This window comes from Dipodomys spectabilis, unplaced genomic scaffold (genome assembly GCF_019054845.1).
Source record: "Dipodomys spectabilis isolate Male_0828 unplaced genomic scaffold, ASM1905484v1 ptg000143l, whole genome shotgun sequence".
In the NCBI taxonomy this organism is placed as follows: domain Eukaryota; kingdom Metazoa; phylum Chordata; class Mammalia; order Rodentia; family Heteromyidae; genus Dipodomys; species Dipodomys spectabilis.
In genome coordinates this window covers 3,344,989-3,358,969 of record NW_024870820.1, presented here as the reverse complement: position 1 = coordinate 3,358,969, position 13,981 = coordinate 3,344,989, and the positions used below count along the sequence as shown (strand labels likewise).

The 13,981-nt window shown below is 36.0% G+C and overlaps 1 pseudogene; it reads left to right on the top strand.

Annotated features, from left to right (window-relative positions):
- The first annotated feature begins 8,724 nt into the window (after positions 1–8,724).
- On the top strand, positions 8,725–8,821 carry LOC122117553 (annotated as a pseudogene).
- Positions 8,822–13,981: the final 5,160 nt, after the last annotated feature.

The window sequence follows — 13,981 nt, the reverse complement described above, 5'->3', positions numbered from 1 at the left end:
TAAATGCAAATATGAGCTGGGTGCTGGTGGCTCATGCTTGTAATCCTAGCTGCTCAGGAGGTTGAGTCCAGAGGTTGTGGTTCAAAGCCAGCCTGGTCAGGAAAGTCCATGAAACACGTATCTTCAATTAACCCCAGAAACCCGGAAGTGGTGCTGTAGCTAAAGTAGTAGAGTGCTCAAGCTGTGCTGAAGAGCTGAGAGACAGTGGCCAGGATCAATGTTCAATCCCCACAACCAACAAAAAAGTGCAAATATAGGTTTAAGTTTCCGCCAAAGGAATGATGAAGTCAATAGTAATCTTCCCAAATGATTTAGTAGTGCACCTACTTTTGCTGAGTTATTGGTTATGGCTTCTTTGCTAAACATATTCTCTTCTTTAAAAATTGTCAAGTAGTAGCTTTATAATAAACTTCATCTAATATTTCTTGGTTGAAAAGAGAATTCCATACAGTTGATGTCACTTAGCTTTCTTACTGTCATAGTTCAAAGCCAACCCAGGCAAGAGAGTCTGTCAAACACTTATCTGTAATTAAACACCAAAAAATCCAGAAGTGGAGTTTTGGCTCAAGCAGTGGAGTAATAGGTTTGGGCCAGGTGTGAAAGAAAGGCAACTGTTAAGGGACAGGGGCCAGTCTCTAAGTTCAAGTCCCAGAACCAGCACAAACTAAACAAACAAGCAAACAAAACAAACCCTGGGTATTTTTTGGGGACTCTCCTTAAAATAGTGGCGTTCCGAGAAGAGGCTGCTTTTGCTGATCATACTCACTGGATCCTGATTTTTTGGAATCCTTATTGCTATGGAAAACTCAAGACCAGACTAAAGGAATTGATAACTGATTCCTGCAACAAGAGAATCATCTCAGGAGTGAAACATCCATCCATAAGACGCTTTAAAACCTCCATATCTTTGCTTCTTTGCAGTAGAACACTTTTAAAACAAAGTTACTTCCTTTTGTTCTATGCTGGCCTTCAAATGGCATATTGTTTCCTTTTGCAATACTCTCAACCAGAAGTTTACAGACAAGTTTTATATGAGTAAAGGACACACTCAAAAAATTCAGGGACAGATTTTCCTTCCAGCCTTGGATTCTTTTCTTGTACAGAAAAAAGGAAAGTAATAGTTAGCTTGAATTTTATCATTTCTCAATGTTCAATTCCTCTCCTGGGATCAGTTTCCACATCCAGTAACAGTTACTTCCACTTACTTCCATTAACAATCTATGGTGCTGCTCCAGAAAAAAATGAATGTTTTCTGGCTTCATTGAAATAGTACAAAGACACTTTTGGACATGAGGTAACACTTGTTTCAGAGACAACTTAGTAAAGAGAAACGCAATTTAAATTGCTTATAAATATATTATCCATGAGAATATTTTGTTCAAACTTCTTATGTGCTCTGTAAATTAAGATGAATTTTAAATGGGAAGACGGTTCTCAGATCATTTTTTGTGAGTGTATATGCTGTTCATTAATTTCCCAAGTGTACATGAGTTAACAGTAAGAGAAACTATAGCAATTATAGGAGAAAAAGAAGTTCTGTGTTTATGTATAAGTGTTCAATACAATATAGAAGACTCTACAAATAAGAAAACATTGAAACAGTAAAGCCAAGTCCAGTATGTAGATTTATGGGAGTGATATAGAGAAAGCATTACTCCTAAGTGGAACAAGAAGCATGAGGCCACTCCCTTTCTACATCACGCTTGCTAATCATGTAAATGTGCAAAAAGGAGAATGGAAGAATGAGTCTGTCTCCAATGCAAGTCACATATGGGAGAATAGACTTAACTGGAAAAAAGGAGTCTATCTTGAGGGAACAGGAATTATACTAGCAATGAACCTGGTGGCTAAGATCACATTTCTTTTTCTTTCCTTTTCTTATATTCCTTTTTATTGTTGTTGTTTTTCGTGTCACTTGAAATATGGGACAGGGCGCTGTCCCTCTGAAATGCAGCTCAAGGCTAGTGCTCTTCCACTTGAGCCACAGTGCCACTTCCAGTTTTCTGGTAATTATTAGAGAAAAGAGTCTCCAGGACTTTCCTACCCGTGCTGGCTTTAAACCCCAATCCTCAGATCTCACAACAACTTGGTTTATGATCACATTTCTAACAGTGTACACTCAGGATATGTAATGTATATGTTCATCTATCTTTATATGAATTCTTGAGTTAAAAATCTGGGCTACAGGATAGACTTTACACTCACAAAAGTGTTTGAAGTTTAAAAGTTGATACTCCTGGAAAAATAAAACCTAAGAATGTAAAGGAGTCTGGGAAGTTCAATTTGCATCCAGCTTGGACAGTATAGGCTTTGAGACACTACCTACAATTAACCAGCCAAAAGCTGGGATACCAGTCACGAGCAAGGTTGCTGAATTACAGCTTTAGGTTTTTGCATACATACATACAAACATACACATACACACAGAGGCATTTATAGGTGCACACAAAAATATACAAATGAAACAACTCTCAGAATATGTAGGAAAGTTAGAAAACAATAGAAAATAGGTCCTGAGTAAGACTAGAATCAAGTGATAATTTTTAATATTAGAAAACTTTCAAGTGAACTTTCCCCCAGAAGTTGAGAATATTACATAGGTAGGGACCAGAGATAGTAAGAAAATCAAGCAACATGGTGGAATGAATCAGGGAAGCCTGCAGGTGCATCTGAAAATGTTCATAACCCGTGTCAAATGTTAAAACATCTTTGAAAATAGTACATAAACAGTCTGAGCAGTCAGTCTAGTGCATAAGATTATAGGAGAAGTTCAGATTTGCTAATTTGTTTCTAGATAAAATAAAACAAACTATGTCAGGGCAATGTGATACAAGCCTGGAATTCTAGCACTCATACAGGAGATTAGAGAGTAGAATTACATAACGATATCTTCCCTGGACCAGGTAGAATAATTTTTTCTCAGTAAAATAAACCATCAACAAAAACCAATACACAGTTGGAAGTTTGGCCTAATTTTGTCATTATGTTTTGTAAAGTCAAGTTTCCTATTGAATGCAACTCATACATATCCTCACTTGTTTTTTAAATGCTCTCACCATTACAGAACATTCCTAGATGCAAAATAGCTCATGATTCCCATCCAAAAACTTGCAGAAGTAAGTAAGCCTCATTCTGTTAGATTCCAAATAAATGTTGAAGGATTACAAAAGCTTAAGTCTGGAGAAATAGCAAAGTTCGTCTAAATAGTATTGATTTTTAAAATGTTACTACATAAAGAATATTATTTACTGTGCCAATACAGTGAAATTATATTTTATGCAGCTTATTTTTTTCAATTTTATTATCAAAAAGATGTACAGTGGGGTTACAATAATTGTAAGGTATTAAATCATAACTTTTCAAACTTGGTAACATTCCCTCATTTTTCTCACAGTTTCCTTCACCCCTTCACCGCTCACAAGTTGTGAAGTACATTTCCAACATATTGTCTTGTGAGTATTGCTATTGCATTGGTTTGCCTTTTGTCCTTTGTCTCACCATTGTCTCACCATACAGCAGGGATAAACTATAGGGGAACACCCCAAAAGAAAACAGAAATCACATAGTTCATCAAAAACAACAACCACAAATGAAAAAAAAAATCTGGTTCCATATCTTGGAATTCATTTTGCTTAGCATCATCTAATATGGTTATATATACGCATAACAAAGCCACTAGAAAATAATAGCTTCATAGATACTATATCATGAAAACAGCATGTTAACATTTTGATGGTAAAGGTGGAATTAGGATTGGTGAATTTGCGGTTCTGATAAAGGATTTTCAAGGGTTTTGAAGTTATGACAAGTAAAATTTAATTGTTCAAATTTTTTAACAACTTAGCCTATTAAGAAAATTTAAAATTGCCTGAAAGAATAGGCTTTCATGCAAAGAAATCCAAGGAGACTTAGTAGAGAGGGAGCAATGTGGATGAAGATGGCTCTTTTTCACACTAAACAAACAATCCTCAGAAACCTTGCTGTAAATCCTGTAGGTTCCCTTGGAATTGTCCTTACCCAGGAACTATATTCTCACTGTTTGAAACCAGATTGTATTGGAATTTAAATTAAAAGTTCTTAAAAAAATAAGGCATCAAAATTTGTAAATTTACCTTTAATTACCAAACAGTAATTCTCTGAAAAAGATAATTTGAGTCAAAATATTTAGGGAGAAAGTGCCCTCCACAATAAAAGAAGGTGTTGGTATTACACATTTCTGTTTGTAACACTTTCCACAATGTCTTTGGTCGTGAAGCAGTGAAACACAGAAAAAAAATCTGATTGCATACTTCAAACCAATGATTTGACATTTCTAAGTGGCTCACAAAAAATAATATTCTTATTAATATGAGATAGTGAAGACTTCTTTTATTACATATGCCAAAAAGTTCAGAAAAGAATTGAGCAAATGGAAAAAATAATAAAAAAAAAAAGTTTTCTTAGAAGCCTTAGCTAAGCGTAATGGCTTCAGCAGTGAAGGGAGGCCAAAACTTTTTGATATAAATAGTGTTAGTATTTTTACTCTCTAAAGTGATTTTACAGAGGGCATTTGGCTCACTACAATGCAGAACTGATTGAATGAAGACATGAAAATACATTCCACATCCAAATGAGGCAACTTAAAGAGGTTTAAAAGAGAAATAATGAAGATGTAGCAGTGGTGGAGCCAGTATGGCCTTCAGCTTCACTAGACTTGACACCAAGAACCTGTGATTAATTGGAACTCCGGCAAAAGATAAGAGGACATAGAAGTAGGACATAGAAGCATTGTCCTTTTGTAACAGACACTTTCTTCCAAGGTATGGGTGATTTAACTCTATTCTCCTCCATACAACTTGGTGAACAAATGCAAGACCAAGAGAAAAATAATCTATTGAAATAATTTTGCAGAGAATAACTTCACTGTTCCTGATATGGTATCTAAGGAGAATCTTAAGAGAGAAGATAAAAAGTGCAGTATTTTTTGGTTTCCTCTAAGCATCTTGTTAGCAAATATATCTTTGAGGTTAGACAATTCTGATTGAACCAACAAGTGATGGAGTACTTATTTTTGTGGGCACTTTAGATACAAGAAGTCTTTCAAGGTAAAAGAAAAAATATATAGCCAAATATTTGTGATCACAGCCTCTTGGACTGTTTTCTGGAGACAAAGATTTACTTTAGATTTCTCATTAACATAGATGTTTTTTCATGGCAACCAAATGCAAGAGGGAAGTTTTATGGACTCACTTGGCCAATTAAACAGCATGAAAGAAGAAAATGGCAAATAATATTTAATGAAATTACTTTGACCAATTACTTTGCCAGAAGAAAGAAGAAAAAATATAATTCAAAATCAATTTGACTTAAAAGTATCAAGAAAGAGTAGTGAAGAGAGATTAGAGAAAATATAGAGGATTGTTTTCTCTCCAGTGGAGTAATGGGTTCTTGATCTTGTTTCTTCCATTCTACCTCACAAGCTACCAAGTGTGTCTCAGGACTGGATTATCCAGTTCAGACAGAAAACTCGTAGAAGAAAGATACTTTTTGCAGCAGATATAGGTGATTTATAAACTTAGACAATCTAATTCTGTTCAAAATTCTCCCTATCCCAAACTTCCCTCTTTGAACAGCTTTGTTTGCTTTTCCCAAGACTGCCATTCATTAACTGATTAAAATTTTGAGTGGTCATATTCATACTCTCTAGAGATTGCTGTTTGGTTGTAATTTTTGTGTGTTTTTGTTTCTTGTTGTGTTTTTAACTGAATTTTAAAGGGTTATGCAATTGTGTTACAATTAAATATATCCATCTAATTATCCAATGCTCCTAGATCAGAGTCACTCCTTCCATCATTCTCAACCAACCCTTTCTCCAAGATTTATTTGCAATTTACCACTTCCTTCATCATATGTGTACATTCAGTATTCTAACTGTACTTGCCCCTTGTTCATTTTTCATTCATTCTATGTCTTTACTATAATTCCTCTCTGGTTTCAACTTCCTGATAGTCATTCTGTTAAACTGTCTATTAATACTTTGAAAAGTTTATATACATTCCATGGAGTTTCAATCCTGCATATTCTTTAACTGATGCCAGTTTATATTTCCATAATTCATTCATCTGCAGCAACAATTTGCACGACTGGAAATGGGAAGCCCTAAACATGATTTTATTCTCAACTGTTTGGAAGATTAATCTTTAGTCAAAAAGAAAGTTAAAAAATGGCTTAGAATGTATTCCTAACTATGAATTTTTATAAATGGCTTTGTACAATTGTGTGATTCTTTTATTTTACATGGAATAATATTTTCTACTACCTATAAGTTTTGGAAAAAGAAGAAACTTAAAATTTATTCCTAGAGAGGAATATGATAGAAGTAGAAGACAGATTTTATGTTTGTCATATCTCTGATAAGTACCCATATACAAGACTTAAAGTCATATTTCTTACTATGTTAGATAGAGGAAAAACATAAAATAACATATAATAAGGCAACTATTTGTGATTTTTAAAAATGTACCTTATTAAATGATGAAATTTATTAGCTAACGTTTGGGTTTGAAATTTAGGAGGTTGATCTATTTAACACATTTCTGAAAGTCTCTTACTGAAAAACACAAATTGTGGGTGGTATTATTTCTACACTTTAATGAATGGTTGAACATGTTTTGCATTAGTGCTGTGTAAATAATTCAACTCTATTTAACTTGCTCCCTACACTTGAAAAACTAGTAATGTCACTAAGTATCATCAACTTGTCAAATGTTATTTTGGCGAAATTGATTTTAAAAAGTTTATTTGAAAATGAATATACTTTCAGGAGATTAAATGTAGATTATTATTGGTTTGAGAGTGACATTTTTATACCACAGAACCATGTTGTACTGAAGTCCCGGTGTTTTGAAGCACTCCTTAGTGCTTCAAATGTTTTTCTGAATTACATTTGACCGCTAAGTCAATTTTTCGGGCTTTGGTAGACCAGTTATGGATCTGTCCTTCCAGGGACTATTTTTGGCCCACTTATGTTGGAATAAAATCTTTCATTAATCATAGGTGAGGGGAATTAAAAATAAACTTATGACACTTTGTGAACTTGTTCACTCATAAGGGCTGGTCATCTGTAAGTTGAATGTTTGAATTACAGTACTTTCTCTCAAATTTTGTGATCTCATCCTTTATTTTAAGTTGCCTTGCATTTCACAATTTTTTACTGCTAATTCCTGCATCTCAAGGAATTGGGGGCCTGAAATATAGGAAACGTGAAATTGAGATGGGTCTTCAATTTCTTTGTGTTGATATGTTGCATGGGCCTTGGTGAAAAGTCTTGCCCCTGTTATCTGATGATGCAGGTAACTGGGATCTGGGATCCAAGGACCCATGGGTACTGCAGAAAAATAATATTTTTTAGACATCTTAGCAAAATTTGGGAATAATCAGTAGGGATGCTTCAGAAATATGGAGAAAAACAGTTTGGGACAGGTGAGTTAAAACAATAAACAGAGCAGCAGAGTAAAATCCATTACAGATTAGAGGAAAACATTGTTATTTTACCATGTGGATTCAGAAGGCAAAGAACATTTATAATGTATCACAAGTTTATACTAAAAACATTGTATTGATACTTTTTATAGCCTAATATATATTTTAAACCTAAATATTTATATTCCAATTCTATTTATTGGAAAAAAATAAATATCAATTTATTTGTCAAATTATCAACTAATTCTAGTAAGTTTCATTGTGTGAAATATAAAATCAGCACATATAAATATAAAATGTATGACTATATATAATTAAAAGGCACACATTTTGTATTTTTCTGTTGTAGTTACTGTATCAAAGGCAACTCTGTTTTAAAGTATTATTCCATTATCTCTAACTCAGTGTTTGATAGAGTTAGACCTAAAGTTTTACCATTTGTAGATTTACAGCATGGAGGCAAGAGGAAACTCTGTGATTAAAACATGATCAATTTAATGCCTAATAACGAGGAGAAACATATGCACTTCTCCTGCAACTCTGAAAATATTTGGTGATAAGGCAGTAGTGTAAGTTCCTGCCTGGTTGGATCGTCGACAGGCCAGAACAAAAAGTAATCATGCATACGAACAATTTTTCCACCTTCTTGGCTTTAGCTACTTTTGAAATGGAAGGTATAATAAACAATTATATTTTGATAAAATACCTTCTAATCTGAACAGTTCTATTTGTACTGTTCATCTCTCTATGATCCCTTGTAACCAAGATTAGTTTTGTTCTAGTAAGAAAATCTTTGCTGTCAGGGTAAGATATTCTAGTTGGTCTGTTCGCACATGGAAGACGGGTAAAGGCTCAGGTAGACATTTGTTCCAGTAACACCTCATTTGGGAAATTGCCAGCTGAAGAAGTTTAGAAGTAGCTCTTAAGCAATGCTTACTTTGAATCCATTAGGTCCACAAAGCTAATTCAGTCGGATAAATAAGTACTTGAAAAAGCCATCACCTTTGGACCTATCTATAAATAATTGAGAGTACGATCAAATACCAAATAAAAGACTTAATATAGTCATTGACAAAAAAATTTTGCAAATGTGAGCAATCGGCTGATCAATATAACTTTTTTCCACTATTCACAGAATTTTAGGGAAATAAGATCGATACCATTGTTAGGAACAATAAGGTTTCCTTCTTACAAGTAGGCACCCATAGATATAAGCCTGTATAAAGATTGCATCATTAACTACTTAAATTTAGAACATATTACATGCTTCAGCAGTACGTATACTCAAATTACAATACAGAGATTAACATGGCACTTGCACAAGGATAATATGTAAATTTGAGAAGTATTCCATATTTTTCATTCTTCAGATGCAAGAAATGAAAAACAGTTATTAAAAAGTTGATTACAAAATTACAAGTGTAACAATACACGTAATTCATATTATTAAATTTAGTTTGACATCAGTGTATTAAATCTTCACCTCAGAAAGGCGTTTACATAGCATAAACTTTACAAAACTTTTCAAATTAGACAACACTGTCATTTTATCCCAAAGAAAAATAATATTAAGACCTAGAAAAAAAGGAATCAAACTGTTCTATATGGAATGCAATCGGAAAGGACACATTAATGGACCTATATATTATAAAAAAAATGTAGAATTCAAAGTATATCTAGGAGAAAATAAATTATGAACATTATGCAAACATAGAATATAGAATATTTTAAAATATACTTTTTCAGACAAGCATCAGAAATATTTTAGTTTCTGTACTACTCATTTCAACAGGTAAATTAAAATTATTTCTGATTAAAAAATCACAAACTCTGAAGAAATTAGTATACATGTATACAAAAACTATTGAATACATTTTTACATCCAAGGCAGGAAATTCACTTGGAAGAATTCCATTGAATCCATGAATTTTTACAGTAAAATATTGCCTATAATCCTAGCTACACAGGTGGCTGAGATCTGAGGATCATGGTTCAAAGCCAGCCTGGGAAGGAAAGTCTGTGGTACTCTTATCTCAAATAAACCTCTAGAAAACTGGAAGTGGAGCTGTGTCTTAAGTGGTACAGCGCTCACCTTGAGCTGAAGAGCACAGGGATAGCTCCCATGCCCAGAGCTCAAGCCCCATGACCGACCAAAAAAAAAAGATATTGCTCTTATTTGGATTGTGAAAATGTTTTGTAGGGACACAAAAGATGGAGTTGCATTTTTGAAATTTAAGAAACTTAACCCGACCATTAGGACTTTGGTGGACAATTTGTACAGCCTTTCACAACTTCATAGAGGTAGTGATACATATCCTTTTGGCAATATCAAATAAAGTTTCTTCTATATTGTTCTTCAGGCCTGGTTTTACATAAAGGTTCAACATAAGGGTATCCAGCATATCTTTACTATCTCAATTCTCGAAAGAAAGATGTAAGGGTGTCAAAAGTCCTTTAGTTTGGGGAAGTGGAACTGTGCAGGAATTGCAATCCTAATATCAGATAAAATAGACTTCAAATTAAAATTAGTAAGAAGTAATAAAGAAGGTCGCTACATATTAATAATTAAGGGATCTCTCCTCCATGAGAATATTACAATTGTAAATACCTATTAAACAAACAACAGAGCACCCAAATTTATCCAAGAAACACTACTTTCCCTCAAATCCCACATAGATCCAAAGACATTAATTGTTGGGGACTTTAACACACCACTTTTCCCACTAGATAGATCAACTGGAGAAATCGCATATCTAAACAACCGTATAGATCAACTAGATTTAACAGACATCTACTGAATATTTCATCCAGCAGCATAAGAATACACGTTTTTCTCAGCAACACATGGAACATTTTCCAAAGTAGTCCACATTTTAGGCCACAAAGCAAACTTGTCCAAATTCAAAAACATTGAACTTATACATTGCATTCTCTCAGACCACAAGGGAATAAAATTAGAACTCATGACCAAAAGCCACCAAAGAAAGTCCAGTAACACATGGAGGCTGAACAACACACTGCTGAATCACGAGTGGGTCATGGAAGAGATTAGAAAGAAAATTCAAATGTTCATGATATTCAACAAAAATGAACACACAAATTACCAGCTCCTCTGGAACACAACAAAGACAGTACTCGGGGGCAAGCTTATAGCTCTGAGTTCCTACACCAACAAATTGGAGAGATCTGAAACCAACAGTTTAATACGACATCTGAGCCTCCTTGAATAAGAGCAGCAATATAAACCCCAATGCAGTAGAAGGAAAGAAATAATTAAAATAAAATCAGAATTAAATGAATTAGAATCCACAAAAAATCATAGAAAGAATTAACAAAACAAAGAGTTGGTTCTTTGAAAAAATTAACAAAATTGACAGACCCTTAGCAAACCTTATCAGAAAAAGAAGAGAACAACCCAAATAAATAAACTCAGAGTTTAGAATAGAAACATCACCAGAGAAACAACCAAGATTCAGAGCATTATAAGGGAATACTTCTCAAAACTTAATACTAATAAATTTTAGAACTTGGCAGAAATGGACCTTTTCCTAGCAAATATTGACATGCCAAAACTTAACCAAGATGAGTTAAATCATTTTAACAGCCCCATATCAAGTATTGAAGTAGAAACAGCAATTAGAGTCCTCCCATCTAAGAAAAGCCCAGGACCAGATGGTTTTCCAGCAGAATTCTACAAGGCTTTCAAAGCAGAGCTCACACAAATACTCCTCCAACTCTTCAATGAAATTGAAAAAGAAAGTTCTCTACCTAACTCTTTCTATGAAGCCATCATTACCTGTCTGGTCTTCGTCCGTCCCAGGAATGATGGATGGAGGCCAAGGAAAGGTAATGCGGCCACTCGCCTGTTACCCAGCCTCCCTTAGCTTGTGAGATAATCAGACCCAGCGGTTAGTCAAGTCAAGCAGGAAAGCTCATTTATTAACACAGAGCAGGCCCTTTTTAAAGCAAAAAAAAGCAGCTGGTGACGTGGCAGTGGAGGAGAAGGAACCAATCACTGTCAAGGTCACACCCTATCATGCACCTAAGCTTCCAGAGGCTGGTTACACACTGAACGTAAACCAAATTGAGCTCTGCCCACTCAACTCCCTCTCAGTGTCATATTTGGTGCCCAAGTGCTCTACAGATTCCCCCTTTTTTGTTGTAATGGCAGACCCACCTCCCAATTTGTTATCCTTTTCCCTCCTCTGTAAAGGTTATTTTAACCGGATTACATTGGTAAGAATAGCATTGGCCACACTGGGGGTTCGAGCCAAGTCTGGGGGGCCTGATTCGCCAGACAAGGATAGGGAGGGTCCTCGTGCATGATCCAAGAGCCTGTCCCAGTTACCTCACATCCCCACCTAGCACAGTAATAAACATCAGTCCCACCACAGTTAGAAATATCCAAAGCAGTTCAATTAGTTCCTGGGCATATATAAAAGTCAGTATCTTTTAAGGTCGTTCTCTTAGAACATGGGAGCAGCCTGGATATTGGGAGTTCTACACATGCAGCACGGTGCATCCTCGTGGGCCCCCATACTCAGGCAATTCTACTATAGACCAGAAAAACATGGAAAATAAAAAACAAACTGCAGATGTAGCAAAGTAATCCTGGGCACCTGGTGTCTTTTAAGTAAGCCAGTTCCTTGTACGTGCCTTTAAGAGAGCACAGGGTTCAAGAGGACCTTTGAGCTTTACTCTCAGCTCCCAATGGCCCCAACTTCTCCCCCTTCTTTGTTTAAAGAAGTGAACCCGCCTCTCTTAGGTTGGTGGATTGCCTTGTCTGCCTTACCCATCATCAGGACCTTCTTCAGAGCGAAGCTGAAGGCCCTGTCTTTGGTTGGTCAGACTGACACCCCCTCTTACCCATCTCTGTCTGTGATTCCTCTCAAGGGAAATTCATTCCCTTGGAGCTTGATCTTATGTAACTGGCTGGCTAAGCTCATAAGAGTTTTGCAGTGCACGTATAATGCAAGGAAGGCATAGAAAAACCATCAGCAAAAGCATTACCAGGACAAGCAAAGTCATTAGCAGTCCTTTAACATTAGTCAAGAACGGGATAGCAGTCTTTGCTACTTCAGAGTACAGAGGTGGGGCTTGTTCTAATCCAGCTATTTGCCTGTGGGGTTGAAAAAGATCTAAACTGAAAGCATAACAAAAGGTGATTGTTTAATAATAAGTTAGCAATAATGCCATTATACAAGCAATTAGTAAAAGGACAATTAAAGCAGGTAACATTAAAATAATTAGCTCCTACAGAAATATTAAACGGTCCAAACATAATGACATAGGGTGTGATCAAAATGAAGGTCAGGCCACCAGGTCGAAGGGACAGCTTTTCTTGTGGTGCTACTGATGATTTCTACATTGCCAGGGCTGATCACTGCCCAAGTCACCCTTGAGGTTGATGCAGATTCTGTAAGGCCATTGCCAGGACTGGGAGGGTCAGGACAACCAACAGCTGGAGTATTGCTATCTGCAATTGTTAGAAAACAAAAGAGCTTCTCAAGGGCTGGTTTCCCTTGGGGATGGTTAATGGTTATCTTTCTGGCTTTCCTCTTTTAAACACAAGCCTCGGCCACCATAGTCGTTTTTCTTTTCTTGTTGGTTAGTTTATCCTTGGACATCCTCCTGCATAGAGGAAATGGGTAAAAACTTAAGGCTCCTGGCAGGTATCCAAATGGGCGCTGTCTCCCCTATTGGAAAAAACGCATCCAAATCCCCTGCCCATAATAACTAGGGGGTCAGGTCCTCTCCATTGTTGTGTCAGGGGGTCCTTTCACCTGACTTTTACTTGGGGTTTAGAGTTTAGTTGTCCTCAGTGCTTCTAAAATCTGGATTCAGTTGCCCTTTTTGAAAAATTTAAAATATTAATGATAAACAAAGCTATGGAACTGCAAAAATATTGCCTGATGGCTTTCTGTAATTGTAATAACTTCTTGGGGCATCCTGTCTTTTAGTAGGGCAAATAAGGGCACAAGACTATCTTTAAAGACAGAAACCCATGGCAACATCCCATTGATTTCCCCTAAAAGACTCTGAAGTTGGATTAAGGTTAGAGAGGCTGGAATATCCAGCAAAGGCTTAAGAGGGCTGGCCTGAGTCAAGGTAAGGTGGGACCTGAGCATTTTAAAAGGAGGTAGATTTTGAATTTTATTGAGGGCTATGGTAAAATCCCCCTTTTTCAATATGGCAAGAACCTGGGCCAGAAGACACTCAAGTTGTCTGGGGTCTTGTTGCACCAGTATTATGTTATCCTTGTAGGCATAAGCAATGGAGGTATCTAAACCCAGCACAGGCCCTAAAAGTGTAGCCAAGTATTGTTGGCAAAAGGCGGGGCTATTGGCCATTCCCTGTGGCAACAAAATCCGTTCAAACCTATGATCAGGCTGGGAAAATTAATAGAAGGCATGGAGAAAGAAAACTTCTCACAGTCACCTGGATGCATGTTTCAGTGTGTTCTCCATCAAATTTGACCCATTCTTTTTCCTTCTCAATTCCCAAGTCCTACTTTACTCCT